Genomic DNA, 19,978 nt, shown 5'->3' with positions numbered 1-19,978 from the left:
TGGAAAGACAAAATTTGAACCCAGACAGCCAGACCTCAGAGTTGGAATATTATTAGTCACAATGACCATAGTCATATTATATTCCTATAAATCTTCATCCACATGAAGTGGCGGCTACTATGTACCCTCATTTGATATACGAGCAATGTGAGGTGCACAGAGGTAATGTATTTATTCTGAGATCACATCATCAATAAAGGGCAGAATTTGGGATGATGTCCTTCCTGTCAGAGCTGTGCTTCCTCTATGCATGGCAGGGACATTAATCATGAGGGATGTTATGGATGCTACCAGAAATAAAAGGCTTTCAAGATCAAATATGTTTGGGAAATTCTGAATTAAGCAAAATTAAACAGGTTCCCTTATTGCAGAACTTCTAAGAGTCTTCAGTGAGTGACGGTTCCTTGCAAAACTAAGAGGGGGGCACAATCTGAAGTAATTTCCAAACATATTTGACTGTGGATACCTTCTTCAACCAGATCCAAGAAGTTTTTCTTACATTCTTTATGTGAAAACTTGGCATAAACTCAAAGACTTTCCTAAGGTCATAAAATAATTAAGGAGAAGAAGCAAAGTAGCACACAGATGTATTGAAGCATATGGACTATTTTTCTCTGTAAGATGAGATCTTCAGAAGAAAAGAGAAAAATAAACCAAAGTGAAGAGCATCTCTCAGAACAGTTATAGCTGAATCCTTCAGAAATTCTACCATTTTAAAACTGCAAGGCATGCTGGAGGACACGTAGGTCAAGTCTATCACTTTGTAATTAGGAAGTGAGAACCAAAGTCACAAAGCTAGTGATGACTAAACCTCTTCTTTCCAGGCCCCAACTCTTCTGGTGTCAGGTGGAGGAAAAAGTATTTGGAGTGTTGTCCTGGAATTTCTGGAAAAAAGAGCCAAGGAAAGAGAGATGACAAAGAATCTGGAGTATCTTTGATAAACTCTCCCTGACCTTGAATCCTCAGGGAACAGAATATTTATGACAGGATTTGACTTGACCTGAGCATGGATTTCTTTTTGCCCTTCAATGTGGAAAAATGCAATATGATTACACAGGAATGGGAAAAATTCATGAAGAGAGAGGGGGAGAAACTTCTGGATGTTATTGCCACTAGACAGCTGGACCTGGTTTACCTTCAGTTTCCCATCCAAATATTCACGAAACATAGAGAAGGATGCAAAAATCACCAACCCATCATAAACTAAGGATTTTGTCCAATGCTTCCAATTCTCCAGAGGGAATTACTCCTCACTATGGTGTGGACGGCCAGATTGAGCAACTCTGGTGACTGACTTATGTCTATATATCAGAGACAGAACGCCGCAGCCAGGGAAGAATAAGAAGGTTCCATTTCATCACCAAAATGTGCCCTCCCCATCACACACCGAGGGGCTGTGTCACTGGGAAAAAGCACGGTCACAGCAGAGCTTTACCTGACCTGTCAACAGAACACATGAGATAATGACAAAACCTACCTGGTTTAAACAGAACCATAACAAGATAATAGATTAAAACCCACAAAATGATGAAAAAGCACATATGGCACAATCACATTTATATATCTATGTAAAATTATGACTGAAAAGATCTCTAAAAACATGTTTCATTTTAAAAGAATATTTAATAAGACAATGTTTGGAAGGTACTTTTATGTTGTACTTTCATTACAAAAGTAGGATACGAAATGATACAGTGTAGTCTCAGTTTAGAAAAAAGTGTATGTGCGTGTGTGCGCAATGAAGTTAACGTGTAGTACAGTTTTACGCTTAAAGCTACCATCAAGTGACGCTGCAGTAGAACTTACCCTGTTCGGTAAGATTAGGAAAGAATTTTATTTTCTTTTTATACCTTCCTTCCATGACCATGTATGATTTTTATAAACAGAAACAAACACATTTATTCCTCTATTGAGAGGGAAAACCTAGGGCTAATTCTTAAGAGATATTTATTTATTTATTTATTTTAACATCTTTTTTTTTTTTTTTTTTTTTTTTGCGGTACGCATGCCTTTCACTGTTGTGGCCTCTCCCGTTGCGGAGCACAGGCTCTGGACGCGCAGGCTCAGCGGCCACGGCTCATGGGCCCAGCTGCTCCGTGGCATGTGGGATCTTCCCAGACCGGGGCACGAACCCGTGTCCCCTGCATTGGCAGGTGGACTCTCAACCACTGTGCCACCAGGGAAGCCCAAGAGATAATTTTTGTTTTATAATCAAGGGGAGTTTTATACATAGAAGGTTCACTGTGCACTAAAAACCATAGAGGCTAACATGTACAGAAACTATGCACCAAGCACTGTACAAACATTATTCTGCACAATTCAAGTCTATATCATTATTTTACAGATGAGCAAACTGGGAATCGGAAATGCTCACTAAGGCCAGAGCCAAAGCTTAAATTCAACTGGGCATGGCAAAGGCAAAATCCAAAGGAGGGTATGGGGTCAGTAACTGCCTAAAGGGAGCCAGGGAGAAAGGAGTCACTGAAAGGGGAGACAGAGGGGCTAACAGGAGTTGAAAACTGGTCAGGGGACTCGCCAACCCATGTCGGCCCTGCAGGGAAGGAGCCAGGGGAATGTGTGCTGAGCAAGACCCCGGTCTCTTCCTCCCTCTCTCCCACTTTTTGCCAGTGTATCCCAAGGCTGAACCCCAGCAGAAGCCAGAGGACCTGGATCCCATAGAGATCAGTATCCTAGAGCATGAGGCTTGTGGAGAGAAGGGGAGAAGGGGAGACGGGGAGCTGGAGTGTTGAATGGAAGACGTAGCTTCACATCCCCAGTGTGACTGTGTTTGAAGATAGGGCCCTTCAAGAGGTAATTAAGGTTAATGAGATCATATGGGTGGGGCCCTAATCAGACAGGACTGTCCTTTTAAGAAGATGAGACAACAAAAGTGTGTGCACAGAGGAAAGGCCTTGTGACAACACTGTAAGAGGGCAGCTGTGTGCAAGCTGAGGAGAGAGGCATCACCAGAACCTAACTCTGCCGGCACCCTGATCATGGACTTCCAGACTTCTGGCCTCCAGACAGTGAGAAAATCCACTGTTGTTGTTTAAGCCACCCAGTCTGTGGCATTCTCTGATGGCAGCCAGCCCGAGCTGACTAACACAAGGTTAGAGGAGGAGATAAAGGATGAGGCGCACCCCCGTGGAGGCTACAGCACATACAGATGTTGCCACCACTCTGTCTACAAGGCAACCTGACCTTTGTGCCTGTGTGTATGGCCAATGATTAAAATCCCAGAAACAAACACTGAATCTGTGGGCTGAAAATGCCATAAAGACAGCTGCTAAAGATCTAGGGGGCTGATCTGAAACAATTAGCAATTCAAAGGTTTATTTACTACAGATGCACAGGGAATTTTCATTAGTGTGCAATATTCAGAAAACCAAAACATATGTGGTAAAAAGAAATCTGGACATTTCTCTAAAGCTCAGAGTAATTTAAGAATTAAATCTTAATGTGGGATGTAGGGAGAAGGGAAGGTGGGCAGAATATCATAAAGAGAAAAGAAACTTTGAGACACGTATTTTCCCGAAGTGTAGGAAATAACATTATTGTATAGTTCGGTAAAGTACTGTGATTACAACTGGTTATATTAATATAACTTTGAATGAGGAAAGGAAAAGAATCCTCCAATTTAACTGAGTGCCAAGTTAAAAGTTAGCAAATTTACAGCGAAATATACTGTGAAATCCACACAGGACCAATTTGACCAAACTCTAAAGATTTTGTGTATCTAATTGTGTATGTGTTTCTTCTCATGTATGCCCTACAAAAGTTAATTTATATATGCCATAAACATTATTATTAAAGGCTAGAAAAAAACTGGATTTTCTTGTGGTTCAGGTCAGAAAAGGCTACTTTATGCTGGGTTATCAATTAAGTCATACACTGCAAGTCAGGTTTAGAGAGGTATAGACTTTAATGGAACTAAATTTCTTTCTTTAAAACGGTGTGATAAATTTTCAGCCAATACAGCTAGATTGTATTTGATATTTTAATACTACTTCTTTTCCATATTGCTTAGAAAGTAGAGTTGACCCTTAAACAATGGTGGGGGACAGGGGTGCCAACCCTCCGCACAGTTGAAAATCTATGTATAACTTAGAGTCAGCCCTCTGTATATACCGTTCCTCCATATCTGTGGACTCAACCAACTGCAGACTGTGTAGTACTATAGTACTTACCACTGAAAAAAAAAATCTGCCTCAAAGTGGACCTGTGCAGTTCACACCTGTGTTGTTCAAGGGTCAACTGTATTCTTAAAGGGACATGACTAAGTGACCAGAGGCTTCTTGCAATACAAAAGACGGGACATTGTGCTGGGTGCTTTCACATCTATTAATTAACTTCAAGCAAATTAGACATGCATTTTTACAGATTAAAAAAACTGAGTAACATTAAGTAATGGGCACACTATCATGTTAGGAGAGTGGGGTGGAGACAGGAGAGGGAGACCAGTAAGTCTGATCAGAACCTACATATCTGTATGTGTCGACATGAAGAGACACAGTAAAACAACTGTAGGAGGAGAAACTCTCTTTTAAATGTGATGTCTTCCAAGTATAGCCTGATACCCAGTTTGCCAAAGCTCCTCATTGCTCGGCTCCCTGCCTTTTTCTGATCTTATATCAGAAGAGAAGAGAGAGAAGAGCGCAGCCCTCTATGGAAGCTCTTCCATATGTGGTTCACAGATAAAGGGGCTTCAGGTTGGAAGAGGTTGGAGAAAGACAAGGACACCTACAACTATTCGGTAGCTGAGACATGAAGAGAGAATTGTTCATCTTTTAAAGCTCAAAAACATTCTGACAAGCATTTCCAAAATAAATCCTGTTCCTTAACAGAGCAGGGTTCACTGAAAGAAATAGGCCTGGGTCCAGAATCATGATGTAAAGGGAAAACAACAGCAACAACAAACTTTGGAAAGGTTTTTGTAGTGCTCACCCAAGATGTTTGTTTCAGAATTTAAAAATACATATTGCTTTTAAAATACTTAATAACTCTTTGAATCATGATCATCAGTAGGACAGATGATTCATATGGAAATGAAGGCTCCTTAAAGGTGACCTGAAAAGTAATCTGAAAAGAAATATAATCCACAATTGAAAACAAATCAGGAGCACACAGCTTCCGATGCCTTGGAGACAACACTGGTGTAACCTGGTGGGAAAAAGTCTTCTTTGGGAAGACACCAAGAGAACGCAGTCATGAGACAGATGTAATCAGAAGTCTCTGGGAAAGACTTAAGCCCAAGACTTATTTCTTCAACCAGTGCATTTGGGCAAGATGGAGATGGGGGTAGGGAAATTAATTGTGTGAGACGGAATTGGACCCAGGAAATAAAGTGGGTCACTCCCCACCAAAGCCCAAGGGAATCGAATGAGGCAGATATGAGACGCTTTTAAAGGAGTAAAAGAAGGAGACGTGGCCTCTGAGGGTCAGGAATCCAGGGATTAAGTGCTGCTTTTATCAGGAACAATCCCATGCTGAAGTGCTAACTTTGCCAGACACAAGTATCCTCACCTGGAAAATAAGCACACCTGACTCTCATTTTTAAGATCTACTCTACAAGTCGGAATATCTGATGTGCAGAGTATACAGGTTTCACTTGATTCCACTCTGCTCTCAGAATGTTTAGTTATTGTGCTCTCAGAATTACTAAGGTAAACAGAGGAATGACTAACCATTTTAAAACCAAACTGTCGGACTTCCCTAGTGGTCCAGTGACTTACAGAAAACACTCTGTGGGAATGTCTTCACCAATCTCATTTTATGCTACTTAACCTATCAAAGGATGGTTGATGAAAGAAAAAGACTGAAAATACAAATGCAGTTAAAGAAGGCTTTTGTGAATGGCAACGTGTTTCTCCACATTTTTGTCTCCCTGCCTTTTCTCAAGTGATAGGACTTCATTCCCCCCTCTTTCTTCCTCTCCATCTCAACCTCACCCACCTTTTCTGCCCCATGTCAGGTTTTCTGTATTCTGATTTGCTGTGTACACAGTAGGTCGCTATATATATATATATAAAGATATATATATATATATTATATATATACTCATACATATATATGTATAATATATATATTATACATATATATTAAGCAATTTTTTATGTTCTGTTGACTTTTTAATAACACACTAAAAATATTAGATGCAGTTATTCGTGATGATATTAATTTTATCCGGCACAAATGAAAATCCATTTTATACGTTTCCGGAGCATACCAAATGCAGTCGACTTCCCTTTTAAAGGAATAGAGAGCCTGATTTATGATTGTGGGATCAGCTGCTGGTGACAACATTTGTAAGCATTTCTGGTAAAATGCCACATTTAAAAATGCCACTTATATCTACATTTAGGGTCTTTCCATGATATTCTTTGTGTTCTAGTGAAGGAGCAGCATGATGCACTGAATTCAGGGAACCCAAAGGTGACTTTAGCTCAGTTTTCTAAAAGGACACTTGGAGTCATATGGCCAAAGACTAGTGTAAAGAATAATCAATTAACACCGCAAATACAGAACTACCCCAGACTCAGGTTCCTGATAAAAAGCTACTTTTATATTTATTGTGTGAATAGAAAGAAGAAAAAACCCCAAATTGAGTTGCTTATTCACCACATTTGCCAGAATATAAATTCAATAGAGCATCAGCTCACTGAAGGCTTGTAGAATCAGTCCTGTTATCAGAGCTTCCCTTTCTTCAGAAGAGCTGACAGAGGACTTGGACACAAAATACAGCTTCTTACACTTTATCACCAAGTGCTCGATGGTGTAACCCTTGGCTCCTGGGAGTAGTATTACATCAGGGTAGATTTTGTTTACTTTGTTTATTTTTAAAGTATAATCAGAAGAAGAAAATCAGTCTTTCATGGAGAAAGGATAGTAGAAGATCTAGGAGTAAATAAAAACCAGGTGTGTTTACTAATGGAAAAAATATGCTTTCAAGCAAATAATTTTATTCCTGTTAACCTGCAGATTCGCTGTACATTTAGAAACTCCACATAATAAAAATGTGGAGGCGAAGCATGTGCTATGGATATTATTTAAAGCTGGACACATAAGAGGTTCGTACAGTAAAATTTTACATTTCTACATAAGGAAATTAAGGGAATAAAGTGAGCAGAGCCATTCAGTGGCAAAAAAGCTAGGACCAGGTAATCCAGTCTCACCTCAACCAATGCTGATCCCCACTGACTAGTACTGACACTGGGTATTCCTAAAAATGCTTGACAACATGGTTTAGAGAAATATTGTTTAGCAATAGTGCATTAGAGGAAAAAACAAAAACAAAAACCAGAAACAAACCCCCAAACCCTTCCCTTCCTGCTTTATCTCATTTGCTAAATCAACAATCCCCAAGTAACTGTCTGCTTTTCATGTTTATCTATGGTTAATTCATATTGATCAATGCCCCCCCCCTTTTTTTTCTCAGCCCTTGTCTTCCTCATCTGACTCAAAGAAGCCTCAGAAAGACTCAGGTTATTATTTACTTCTGGTTACTCCCACAGTCCTGCAAGCTCTGAGCCCTGTTCCAGCAGTTTTCCCAGGGCCTGGGGAAGGCTAACACCAGTTGCGGGGAGAAGCATGCAGATTGGGTTTGTCAATTTCTCATTCCAAGCAACTGAAAAAGTATGTTTGAATGTCATCTGCCCTCTGAAATAATCACAAGAATGAATAGCACCAACGCAGCTATTCTGGACATTCACTATCCCAGCACTCCCATTTTGAGGGAAAAAGAGACATACCTCCCAAAGGTTTCTCTACGTTGGATCATTGCACAGCAAATGCAATGTCATGCTCAGACTTTCAGGAGAGCCAGACTTATGAAATGGAGAAGGATATTTTCCATATTCACATTAATTCCCTATTTTCAAAGTGCCCAGAAAGATACCATCACCTTTAAATTATATTGAAGGAGTAGAATTTGAAAAATTCCTTTCACAGAGAATAAAAACATTTATTATCAATAGGGGTATGAAAGGAATTTATTGTAAATGTTTGGGAAGGCACTTGGAAAGAAGAATGGATACTCCAGCAATAATGAAAAGTTAATACTCGTCTCTAAGTTAGCTCTGGGGTAGAGAATGCCTCCTGTGGGCTGGTTCCAACTCCCAGCTCAGCTCCGAAGGGGTGAGCAAAGCTGCCCCTCTCTGAAGCCCATCCTGGGGCTTGAATGTCACAGGCCAGGCCTCTACTCCATGAAGCAATGACTTTGACCTTTTGTGGAGTAGCTCATAACATTTCTGAAAGGCAGAAAATCAGCCCCTTACAGTTTCTTCCCATAAACATAATCCTGATTCAAATTAAAGCAAATCACACTTCTGAAAAAATTACAATTGATATTACGCTTATATTATTTACAAGACTGTGGCGGATACTCTAGGGTCCTTAAAGATGCACCAAACGTTGGCCTTCCTCTCGGGGGGGAGAACAGCAATTGGTCTGAGCACTGTGTATGTGAGACCTCAGTCAGTTTTCATGATGGCTCCTTAAAGTATTATCATAGCCTTGTCTCAGGGAAATGGAAGCTCTGATAACTTAGTAACTTGTTCCAGGTCAAAATGCTAGAGAGAAACCAAACTGAGATTTCAACTCTGGTCTTTGTGACTTTAAAGCCGATACTTTCTACATCATCCCAGGCTGCATCCAGGGATGAAGAAAAAGAGAGAAGCTAGTGAAGTTCAGGATATGCCAAATCAGTTTGCCTAGATGATAAATTTCCCAGGAGTTCAGAGGAGAGCAAGGTCCCTGATGCAGTATTCACTTTCATGACCAGAATTAAAACTACTGGTGGCTGAGAGCTGAGTATGCAGAGACAGGCCAGTATGACGCACTTCTTCAGAGCAGATATCACATGGAGCATGGGGGCCAAGAGCACAGGCTTGGAAGGCAGACCTGAGTCTGACCCACAGTCATGCTTCTTAATGACCAGGTTACCTACTTTGCCAAGACTTGGTTTTTCAAATCTTGAAACTGGGGGATGTCCTGTGAAAATTATTCCTATGCCTAACTCGAGAGGCTATCGGAGGTAAAAATCATAATAATGTTTACAATCCTGAATGTTAAATTTGATTGTTTTCCTCTTAAAGATGAGGAATGTAGGCTCAGGGTAAGTGAAAAAAAAGTCTGCAATAAAAGCCATATATACGTTTAAATCATTGGATACTATCAACTCAGTTCAATTTATCCTTGTTTATTACACAGTGGCCTTTCTTTTCTGGTTGCTGCCATGTTTTGTTGAAGGAAATTTATGTATCTGTCCTCCCCATCAGCTTTTTCAAATCTATGTTTAGAATCACAGACACTCAGAATTGGTATGAACCTCAGCTTGACCTAATCCAATCCCTGTATGATTTTGTATCTTCCCTATAACAGGGACATCCAGACTATATTAGAATGACTCCTGTGATATGGACTTCATTTATCCCCCAGGTGGCCCAGGAGTCACTAAAAATAGAACAAAACAAACTAAAAGAAAAGAGGACTGTTACTGATATCTGGTTAATCCATGAGTAGAACAAAGGGAATTAGAATGGAATTTGCAAAAGTTAAAAAAAAAAAACACTTACAGTGTTAATAACAAATCTCTAACCTAAAAACAAGGTGACAATAAATACTTGACGTGCATTATACAAGGCTAGGATAAATTTGTGCTTCTTTCCATATAAATGAATCACAATTCACAATAATACAGTAATCTAAATCTGATACTTGGATATCAGATAATTTTCAATTACAGAATGTGAAACCACCTATGTATTTATGAAAACATCTATTTCTTTGTTTCCAAAATGGATAATGTTCTACTGGGTCCATTTGGCAAGTCACTTCTTAGCTTTGTTAAAGTTCTAAAAATACAGAGTTCCATGAGTACATAGTTAAATTCTAAGGGAGGATTTTAAAAATAAACTCCAGTTTAAGTTAATTTTGGGGACCTCCCTGGTGGCGCAGTGGTTAAGAACCTGCCTGCCAATGCAGGGGACATGGGTTCAAGCCGTGGTCCAGGAAGATCCCACATGCCGCAGAGCAGCTAAGACCGTGAGCCACAACTACTGAGCCTGCGCTCTAGAGCCCACGAGCCACAACTATTGAGCCCACGAACCACAACTAGTGAAGCCCACATGCCTGGAGCTTGTGCTCTGAAAGAAGAGAAGCCACTGCAATGAGAAGCCCACGCACCTCAACGAAGAGTAGCCCCCGCTCGCCTCAACTAGAGAAAGCCTGCGTGTAGCAACGAAGACCCAATGCAGTCAAAAATAAATAAATAAATAAATTTAAATAAATAAATAAAGTGAATTTTCATGAAGTGGAACCGATATAAAAAAAGCTCCCTTGTCTATCTTTGCCTACCCATATATTATTTCAAAGTTTTACAACATTTGCCAACTAATTTAACAATCTGTCATTTACTAAAATGCAAACGGGTGCCAAGCCTGCTACAGCTGGGTGTATATCAGATAAAAACATATCCTTCCCGAGTGGAATTGGTTCATTTTATTATGATTATTACTACTGCTTTATTATATAAGCTCATTATACCTCTTCTCTCCTGTTCTTGTGAACATGTGCCTTTAATTTAAGGGTGAAAAAATTGTGTGTGTGCACGTGTGTAAATGAGACAATGTGTGAAAATAAAGCATGCTTGTGCTTTCAGCAAATATTCTAAATATTCAATCAGTTGTAAAATCTGGTGAATTGAAAAGGAAATTGATGATAGAAAGGAGATATCCTAATCAGGCTTCATAAGAGACTAGTTTCCATCTGGACCCCTGAATTGTAGAGCAGAGTGAGGATGGGATGAAGGCCACTGTTCCAACAGGGAGTTAGAGACCAATGATTCCGATTTCACCTACTTTTGTTCCCCATCCTTGACACTAGTTCTGTCATGAATTCATTGGAATGTCTTAATTGATAACCCCAAAGCCTAAAATGCTCAAATAAAAAGAATCTGAAATTGAAAGTATACTTGTAGATAAAATGGCAAGGCAAACACTATAAGCCATGATCATACAATATCTACAATGAGCCCCATGATTTCTCCAGATAAAAGATTAAGCTAAATGTCAAGCCAGTGCTTGGTATATGGTGAATACTTAAGAAATATTTTTTGAGTAAAATAATCAGGGAAGTACTGGTAACCCGAATACAGGATTTTCTGATTATGGGAAAAAGAAAAGATTCAATTCTATGTTTTTTGCTTGTTTTCTAAAGGATATTATTAAGCACACTTGTCAGGAAACTGTGAAATGCTGTCAATGCATTAGATGCCTGCTGATGAATATCAAGTGCATTATTAAAGTTTAATAACCCAACTAGGGCAAAAAAGATGACTGCAAGGCAACTAGACGGCACACAGTAAGTTTTGTTATTGTGTGTAGTTTAGTCTGTCCTTATTGTTTACCAGATCTGGGAGTCTGCTGGCACTTTGTTTAGAACCTTTATTCATTGTTATATGGTGAGCTCCCTGAAGACAAGTCCTGAGTATTATTCACCTTTCACTAGCACCTAGAAAAGTGCCTGGAATATTATAACCACCAGTGAGTGTTTCCTGAATGCAATCAGAAATAAATGAATGAATAAGGAGTCTAACAAAGACAATTTTAGGCAATTAGCTCCTTATTCTGACACCAAACCTTGGGTCACCTATCTCTGAAACACTGTCAATCAACTCACTCATTTTACAAAATCATTTCTTATTTAGAACTGTGTGGGCAGATGAAGCCAAGAGTCTCCCCTAGGGAAGTCTTTGCCAGTCACACCAAGAAGCCAAAGGATCCCATGGTAAGTGAAATCGTATCTGTTTGAATGAGAGCAACTTTTTTTTAAACTATCCTTTCTCAAGATTTTGATTCTGAGACTCCTGCCAAAATTGTAAGAGACCCTATGTGCCCTCCTAAGAAGCTCAGAATGTTCCTTGTTGGTCACAGGGAGCAGTGATGAGTTTTAAAGAGAAGACAAAGGACAAGATTTACATATAAAAATACTTCTTTGGCTGTGGTGTTCATGCTGAATTGAAAGTTGAAGCTCAAGCTGGGAGGATGGAAGTTTTGAAATTATGCTATTGCCAAAGTCTATACGAGAGATGTTGGTTCTAGTTGTGAGGACAAGAGGGCAGATTCCACAAACTTTTCAGAAGTAGTACAGGAAAGAAAGACTTATTAGATGACTAGATCGAAGAAAAGAGGAAATGACGAGTTTTAAGAAGGGAGATTGGGTGAATGGCAGTGACATCAAGTAAATAAATACATTAGTGTTGGTAAAAACAACCCAATCACTAAAATTATTTCCAGTTCTAACATTCTGACTCTAATAAGTTTAGCTGAATTTTCACTAAGCAATTCCAAAGAACTTAAAGTGAAATTTAACAGCAATTCAAAAAAGTCATGAAAATAAAAGCTTTGGTGTGGTTAAAGTTTAGAACATTGATTAAATAAACTTAAACACATCTCTCTACTGCAGGACTTCTCGGAGCCTTTAATATGCTTTTAAATTTCTAAAGGAAGCATATAATAAGTGGTGTTTCTCAAGTGTATTTGATAGTAAAATCCCTCCATCCCCCCCCCCCTTTTTTTAGCATTTTATTAATTAGTGTTTTATGGAAAAGCTTTAGAAAACCTTGGGTATTTTCTCCCATTTATTTTGGCCATTCCTTAATAATAATCTCAAGATTATATACTTACCTTCCCTAAGGACCATTCAGCAATATGAAATTGATTTAACCCAGAGATTTGGAATAAAAACTTTTTATAATATTTACATGATTAATCAGTATTTCACTTTTATTATTCTTGCCCTTTTAGTGATGATAATGATTAAGATTCATAACATAATGAGAGATTCTTATGTTCCAGGAACTCTGCTGAGTATTTAACAGGCATTAATCATATAATCCTCATAATAGTCCTATAAACTAATTACTAGCATTTAGCTCCATTGTATAGAGGAACAAACTGATCCTCAGAGAGGCTAATTAACTTGAAAAAGGCAAGGTATTAGAACCCACTGAAGAGTCTGAATGCAGAGTCTGGGTACACTAATCACCAGACTATTCCATGTATGTTAATAACTCATATCCAAAATATTAAACAAAAACAATGAAAGTGTGACCGTTAAGAAAATTAACTCAGTATATGCAGCAAATTGGCATGGAAGTCATTCATACATTCATTCACTAAATACCTACTGTTTTGGGTACTTGGTATACAGTAGAGAACAAAACAGTCAAACTCAGGGCCTTCATGGAGGAGACAATCAATTAACAAGGTAAGTAAATCTAATACATAGAAGAAGGGATAAAAATTGCCAAAAAGGGGTTCTGAAGGGTTGGAGTGCATGTACGTTATATTGCGGATAGAAAGAACCAGGCAGGAGTCCTTGTCAGGACAAATTAGATAAGAACTCAGAGAAGAGTACTGGGTTTCACGGTGACCTTGATAAGAACAGCTTCGGTGGAATGATGGGGCAGAGTCCTGATGCCGTGGCTTCCCAGATGATAGGACAAATGAGGTTGTAGAGGGCAAGTATGGACCACAGTTTCAAGGAGTTTTGTTTCAAAGTGAAAAAAAAATGAGGCAGTAATTGGAAGGAGATAGGAGCCCATGGATGGCTTCTCCTCTCTCTCTTTTGAGATAGGAGGATTAGCAGTGTGAGCGTTTGTGGATGGCAATAATACAGTTGAGGGGGAAATTTTAAAGATGAAAGAGAAGCCAACTGATTGAGCCATGTCACTGATGAGGTGAGAAGGAATGGGGTCAAGTGAAGAATTGGAGGCAGTGGACTTAGGTAGAAGAGCAACTAATTCACCGTGGTAACAGGAGAAAAGCTAGAGTATGTGGTCACAGATGGAGGGAGGAGGACAGATGTGCCAAACAGAACAGAAATGACAACTTGAAAAAAAATCTATTAGATTTCGTTGAGGCCCACATTCTGACTTCTTTAGCTATGCTGAATATCTGTTTTCTACAAAAGTGGGGAGAAGAGTATATATCTTATGAAATTATTGTGAAGATTAAAAGTTATCTATTTTAGGGCTTAGGAGAGTAACTATAGTATAGTAGACTGGCAAATGTTAAATGTATTACTATTATTATTATTATTATTATTTTCATGCAGCCCAAATGATATACTTCTAATTCTTGCATTTAATTTTATAGCTCTGTAGCAGCAAATATAGTGCTATCTTTGAGAGAAAGAGCAAGTTGTCAATTGTGACGTGGTTTGTTTAACATAGTTTCTCTAATGCAATTTTGGCACATTAATTCTAAAGGGGCTATACATGGAATCAATTTTGATTTTGTTATAAAGTCTTTGAAAATAGTGTTCCATTTTACTAGGCCAAATGCTTATCTTATAGTAAACAAATAGGGAGCATTTTGAAATTCAATATTTGCTACATTTTTTGGTTAGCAAGCAGAAGGCATGGATGCAATCAATACTTGGACTCCCTGAGCAAAATATACTTATTTCCTTTGTGAAATCTTTCTTGATCCTTAGGCTTCTCCCTCTTGCCACCGATCTCTCCAGATGTCACCCAAGTCCAACTCGTTATCAACTCTTTCCTGGACCATTTCAATCTTCCTCTCTTGCCTTCCCATCCCTCGCCCCACATGCAGTCCCTTCTCTACACAACAGTGATCTTTTAAAACTGTGTATTCCACGGGCTTCCCTGGTGGTGCAGTGGTTGAGAGTCCGCCTGCCGATGCAGGGGACATGGGTTTGTGCCCTGTTCCGGGAGTATCCCGCATGCCGCGGAGCGGCTGGGCCCGTGAGCCATTGCTGCTGAGCCTGCGCGTCCAGAGCCTGTGCTCCACAACGGGAGAGGCCACAGCAGTGAGAGGCCCGTGTACCAAAAAACAAACAAACAAACCCCTGTGTATTCCATCAGGCCACTACTCTGCTGAAAACCTCCACTGGCTTTCTGTAGCAGATTAAAAGGCAGACCCCGTTCATGATTTAGGACGCCCTGCTGAGCTAGCCCCCCGCCTACTTCTGTGGCCATCTACTACTGCCCGCTTTCTGTTCTTGTTGCTCCCAACACCCAAATTAGCACACTGTTCTGGAGATACACCCTAATCATTCTCCACTCAGGGGGCTTTTTAGCTCTTGCTGTTCCTTCTGCACAGAACATTCCTTCCACATGTCTTCACCTAACTGGCTTCTTATCACTTATGTCTCCATTCACATATCACCTCCTCAAAGATGATTCCCTGTCCTCCCTAACTAAATCAGCTCTGTTTCCCCCCAGTCATCAGTTTAATTTCATTCATAATACTTCTCCTTAGCTCAAATAGTCTTGATAGTTTCTATGTTTGTTTTGTCTTGTTGCTAGAATGGGGAAACTTTTATGTATTAAGTACAAAACTTAGACGTCTTCTTCCCTCTTTTATCTACTGTGCGGAAGTTGGCTAAACTTAATAAAAAGAAGAAATTCCAATTCCTGTAGTTTCTAGATGATGTAGTTAAAACTGCAACAGTCTAAAGTCATGGTGACTTTTCAGCTAGTTTCTTGAAGGAATTATTTTTAGTCACTTATTCCCTCATTCCTTAAATCACTCAGCTAATAAATCACTTATTTATTTCATTATTGTGTTCTATAATCTAACTTTGCATAAAGTAATTATCCAATTATTTTCAATTATTTCCAATTATTTTCCAAATATTTGACAGTATATATTATACAAAGAACACAAATTAAAATAATCTCAAAGAATATAAAATTTACCAACTCATTTGATGCCTGATAATGGAAGAATGAAAGATTTCTTTTTCCTGGAAAAGGCTATCTAATATACTGCTTCAAAAATCACAAACATGGATAACTGAAATGAATTTGTATACCGAGAGGTTATCTCAATGAAACTGAAGATGAGCTTTTATAAGGCAAGTAAAATCGAAGGTGAGTATAGACATAGGAAGAACAAAATAAATGACATTATAGAACTCAGAAAGTCTATGCTGACTTTTATCATATTATTTTTAATCTACCACTACAAATAACTAAATGGAATCATCTAGAACTCCACAGTGTGGAATGGTATAGGAGAGAAGGATGGGGGGCTGAGAATAAATACAAAGTTTTCTGGAAGAACATGATCTCTTTTCCAAAGAAAGAAAAACATATATATGGTATTTCTTGAGCACCTATTATGTTCCAGGTATTGTGTCAATTGCTTTATATGCATTATCATGTCACTTAGCACTCATAACATCTTTGTAAGTAAATACTATTATTGCCCTACTGTAGATGAGGAAATGGAAGCAGAGAGGTAATTTGATCTAAATCAGGTCAGAGAGCAGAAAATGACAAATCCTAGACTCAATTCTAGACTAAGTCGCAAGCCCATGTATATTAAACACATAAAAACCCTCTCATGCTGATCTTAACACATTTAAATGAGTCACCGCTGCTTTTCCATAATTAGATGTACAATGCTAGGAGTCAGAATAATTTGTTCTTTTTTTTTTTTTTTTTTCCAGTACGCGGGCCTCTCACTGTTGTGGCCTCTCCCGTTGTGGAGCACAGGCTCCGGACGCGCAGACTCAGTGGCCATGGCTCACAGGCCCAGCCATTCCGCGGTATGTGGGATCTTCCCAGACCGGGGCACGAACCCATGTCCCCTGCATCGGCAGGCGGACTCAACCACTGCACCACCAGGGAAGCCCAATTTGTTCTTTTTAAGAGTTACTTCTTTTCTTACTGCCTTAACTCTAAAAGTAAATGGTCTGTTTTAAAACTAAAGTCCTTGTTTTCCCAGATTAAAACCTTGAAAGATCCTCAATGGAAAGTTGAATAAATTATGGGATCTCCATACTCCAAAATTTTTGAAAGAGTAAAATGAATGAGTCCTATCCTATGGATTGCCCCAGAAGGATATGCACGATACACTGTTAGGTGAAAACAGCAACATGCAAAGACATATGATCCCCATTTGGTATATGAATGTGCACAGGAGTATGGGAAGATGTAGTCCATACTCCTAGCAATGGTTATCTAGTTGGACAGGAAAATCTATTTTAATTTCATCACTATAGTAATGATCTACTGTAACAGGCATGGATTACTTTTATAATTAATGATGAGTATAGAATAAGTTTTTTAAAATTATTTATTTCTGAATATAATCTTACTATATGTCTGAATAACTTTCTCAGATCCTCTTGTTTCTAATCTTAGCTCATTTTTCCTTCCACCAACATACCACATTTGTATTTGTTTTATATATTAGACTTTCAGTTAAGATTTCCATTGAAAGAAAGATTCACTAGCAATAATAAATTTGAAAACCATTGGTCCATATCACCTGATTTAATGATAGCTACTGAATATAGGACATTCTCTCTATATATATACTCATGAGGCTATGTGTACTACTAACATAAATAGATTCATTTTAATGAGAAATTTCAGATTGCTCTTTATTATGTTAAGAGTCATACACATACAGTTGAAAATTAAATAAGAACTAAGCATGACTGACTTAACTTGAATAACCATTGTACTGATGACACAGAGAGGAAGAATAGTAATGTGCAGCCCAAGGTTTTGGTAATGAAATCACCAGATTACTGGTGATTAAAGGAAAATTCTACCCAACAACTTAGTTTCAAAGGATTCTAATGTAGCTGAAAATTGACAGAGCTAGAAAAGTCTGAACCAAACCTAACTATAGTTAGAAAGTGCATACAGAACAAGCGCAGAAGCTTTCCCTCCAGTCTCTTTCAGAATAATCAGGAGACGGCTTAGCTCAGACTTCTGATTAAAATCCTAACCCCAATCCCACAAAGGTGGAAGAATCATAATTATTTGTACTCCAGCTGCAATGTTACGTTAATCAACTGCATGCATTCCACTGTTTCAAATCTGGGCTGAATTGATAACAACCCTATGGTTAGCATAATTCACAGTAAATTAAATTAAATTCAACAAACATTCACTGAGTACTCACTAGAGTTCAATGTACTTTATGGGTTTTGCAAAGCCCATAAAGGTGCATAGAGTACAAGCTCTGCTCTTCAAGAACTTACTATTTAGTGAAGAAGATACATGCAAAACTAACTCTGACAGAGAGCACAATATGATAAAGACTATACATACCAGGAAGAATACAAAGTATAGGGAAAATAAGGTAGGGATCACATACACTAAATTCTAGCTTGGGCAATGAGGTTTCTGGGAAGAGGTAGCAGTTTAACTGAAGTTTGATGGTCAAATAGGATTTGTCTGTATAGTAGTAGGTCATGGGAGAGAGTCAAAGACCACATACTGTAGAGAAAGCAGTATGTGCCAATGGGTAGTAAGAGTGGAGTATGCCTCACAGACACAGAAAACAAACCTGTGGCTACCAAAGGGGAAAGGGAGGAGGTAGGGATAAACTAGGAGTAGAGGATTAACAGATACAAACTACTATACAGAAAATAGATAAGCAACAGGATTTACTGCATAGCACAGGGGGCTACATTCAATATCTTGTAATAACCTATAATAGAAAATCTGAAAAATATATACTTAGCTGGATCATTTTACTGTACACCTGAAACCAACACAATATTGTAAATCAACTATACTTCAATTAAAAAAAAAAAGAGTGGAGTATGCTTAAATTCCTAAAAAGAAAAAAGAGATGAGGAAACAAAAAGAGGTTAGGCCCAGATCAACAATGGCCAAACATGAACATGATTAAAATGTATGTTTTAGACTCACAGATATAGAGAACAAACTAGTGGTTACCAGTCAGGAGAGGGAAGGGGGAGGGACAATATAGGGGTAGGGATTAAGAGGGACAAACTTAGTTATAAAATAAGCTACAAGGATATATTGTACAACACAAGGAATATAGCCAATATTTTGTAATAACTATAAATGATTATAAACTTTAAAAATTGTGAATCACTATATTGTACACCTGTAATTTATATAATATATTAACTATACTTCAATAAAAACTTTTTTTAAATAAATCTAAAAAATGTATGCTTTAAATCACCCAATGGTGCATTCACGAGTAAGAAAGAGAAAGGAGTTGCTTCCAGTGGAGTATTACAACTATAGAGCCCTTATTTTTTAACTTAATTTAAATAAGACAGGATTTCTCAAGATCTGTAATTTGAAACAGATATTTTATTACATTAGAATATATGGTCAATTTGGGGGAGAGGAGTGGTCAGTGAATTTTTTTAGTGAAATCAAGGAAAATGATGATGAATTAAGCTGCCTGGTTAGGGAATGTGGGAACAGAAAAATAATATTGTCCTGGGACAGAGGTGAAACTAGTGAAGGAACTACACAAGGGAGATGCCCAGAAGGGCATTGTTGGATGACCTATCAACACCAATTGGAGAGTTTCAATATCTCCAATTCTCAGTCTCACAGTTTCAAGAATTTATATCTCCAAATCTAAAATTAACATATTGATGAATATTAATGATGTTAATATTCATATTAATAAATATTTCTTTTCAACAAATCTAAGCATCAAAATATACCTCTGTTCTCATCAGAGGAAACTCTCTAGCCCTTAGCTTATTTGCAGGACAGATACAACACACAATCCTGTCTACTGACTCAGCCTAGAGCTCCATGCATTCCTCTAGACGGGAGGATTGGAAACTCACTGTTTCAGAGGTGGCTTCATATGAAAGTCATCACCAATCAACACAGTTTGAGCTGAGGTGCTTTTAAAATATACAAATAGCTCATGCAGCTCTATGTCGAAAAAACAAACAACCCAATCAAAAAACGGGCAGAAGATCTAAATAGACATTTTTCCAAAGAAGACATACAGATTGCCAAAAAGCACATGAAAAAATGCTGAACATCACTAATTATCAGAGAAATGCAAATCAAAACTACAATGAAGTATCACCTCACACCAGTCAGAATGGCCATTATTAAAAAGTCTACAAATAATAAATGCTGGAGAGGGTGTGGAGAAAAGGGAACCCTTCTACACTGTTGGTGGGAATATAAATTGATACA

The 19,978-nt window shown here is 38.3% G+C and overlaps 1 protein-coding gene across 2 annotated transcripts in view; it reads right to left on the bottom strand.

The window, feature by feature from the left end:
* Positions 1–19,978, bottom strand: part of PCSK5 (proprotein convertase subtilisin/kexin type 5) — a 456,450-nt gene that overhangs the window by 271,258 nt on the left and 165,214 nt on the right. The gene's annotated exons all lie outside the window — the stretch shown is intronic.

This window comes from Mesoplodon mirus (genome assembly GCF_964341445.2).
Source record: "Mesoplodon mirus genome assembly, chromosome: 1".
NCBI classification, from domain to species: Eukaryota; Metazoa; Chordata; class Mammalia; order Artiodactyla; family Ziphiidae; genus Mesoplodon; species Mesoplodon mirus.
The sequence above is the reverse complement of the archived record's forward strand: the minus strand, read 5'-3'. Positions and strand labels throughout refer to the sequence as shown.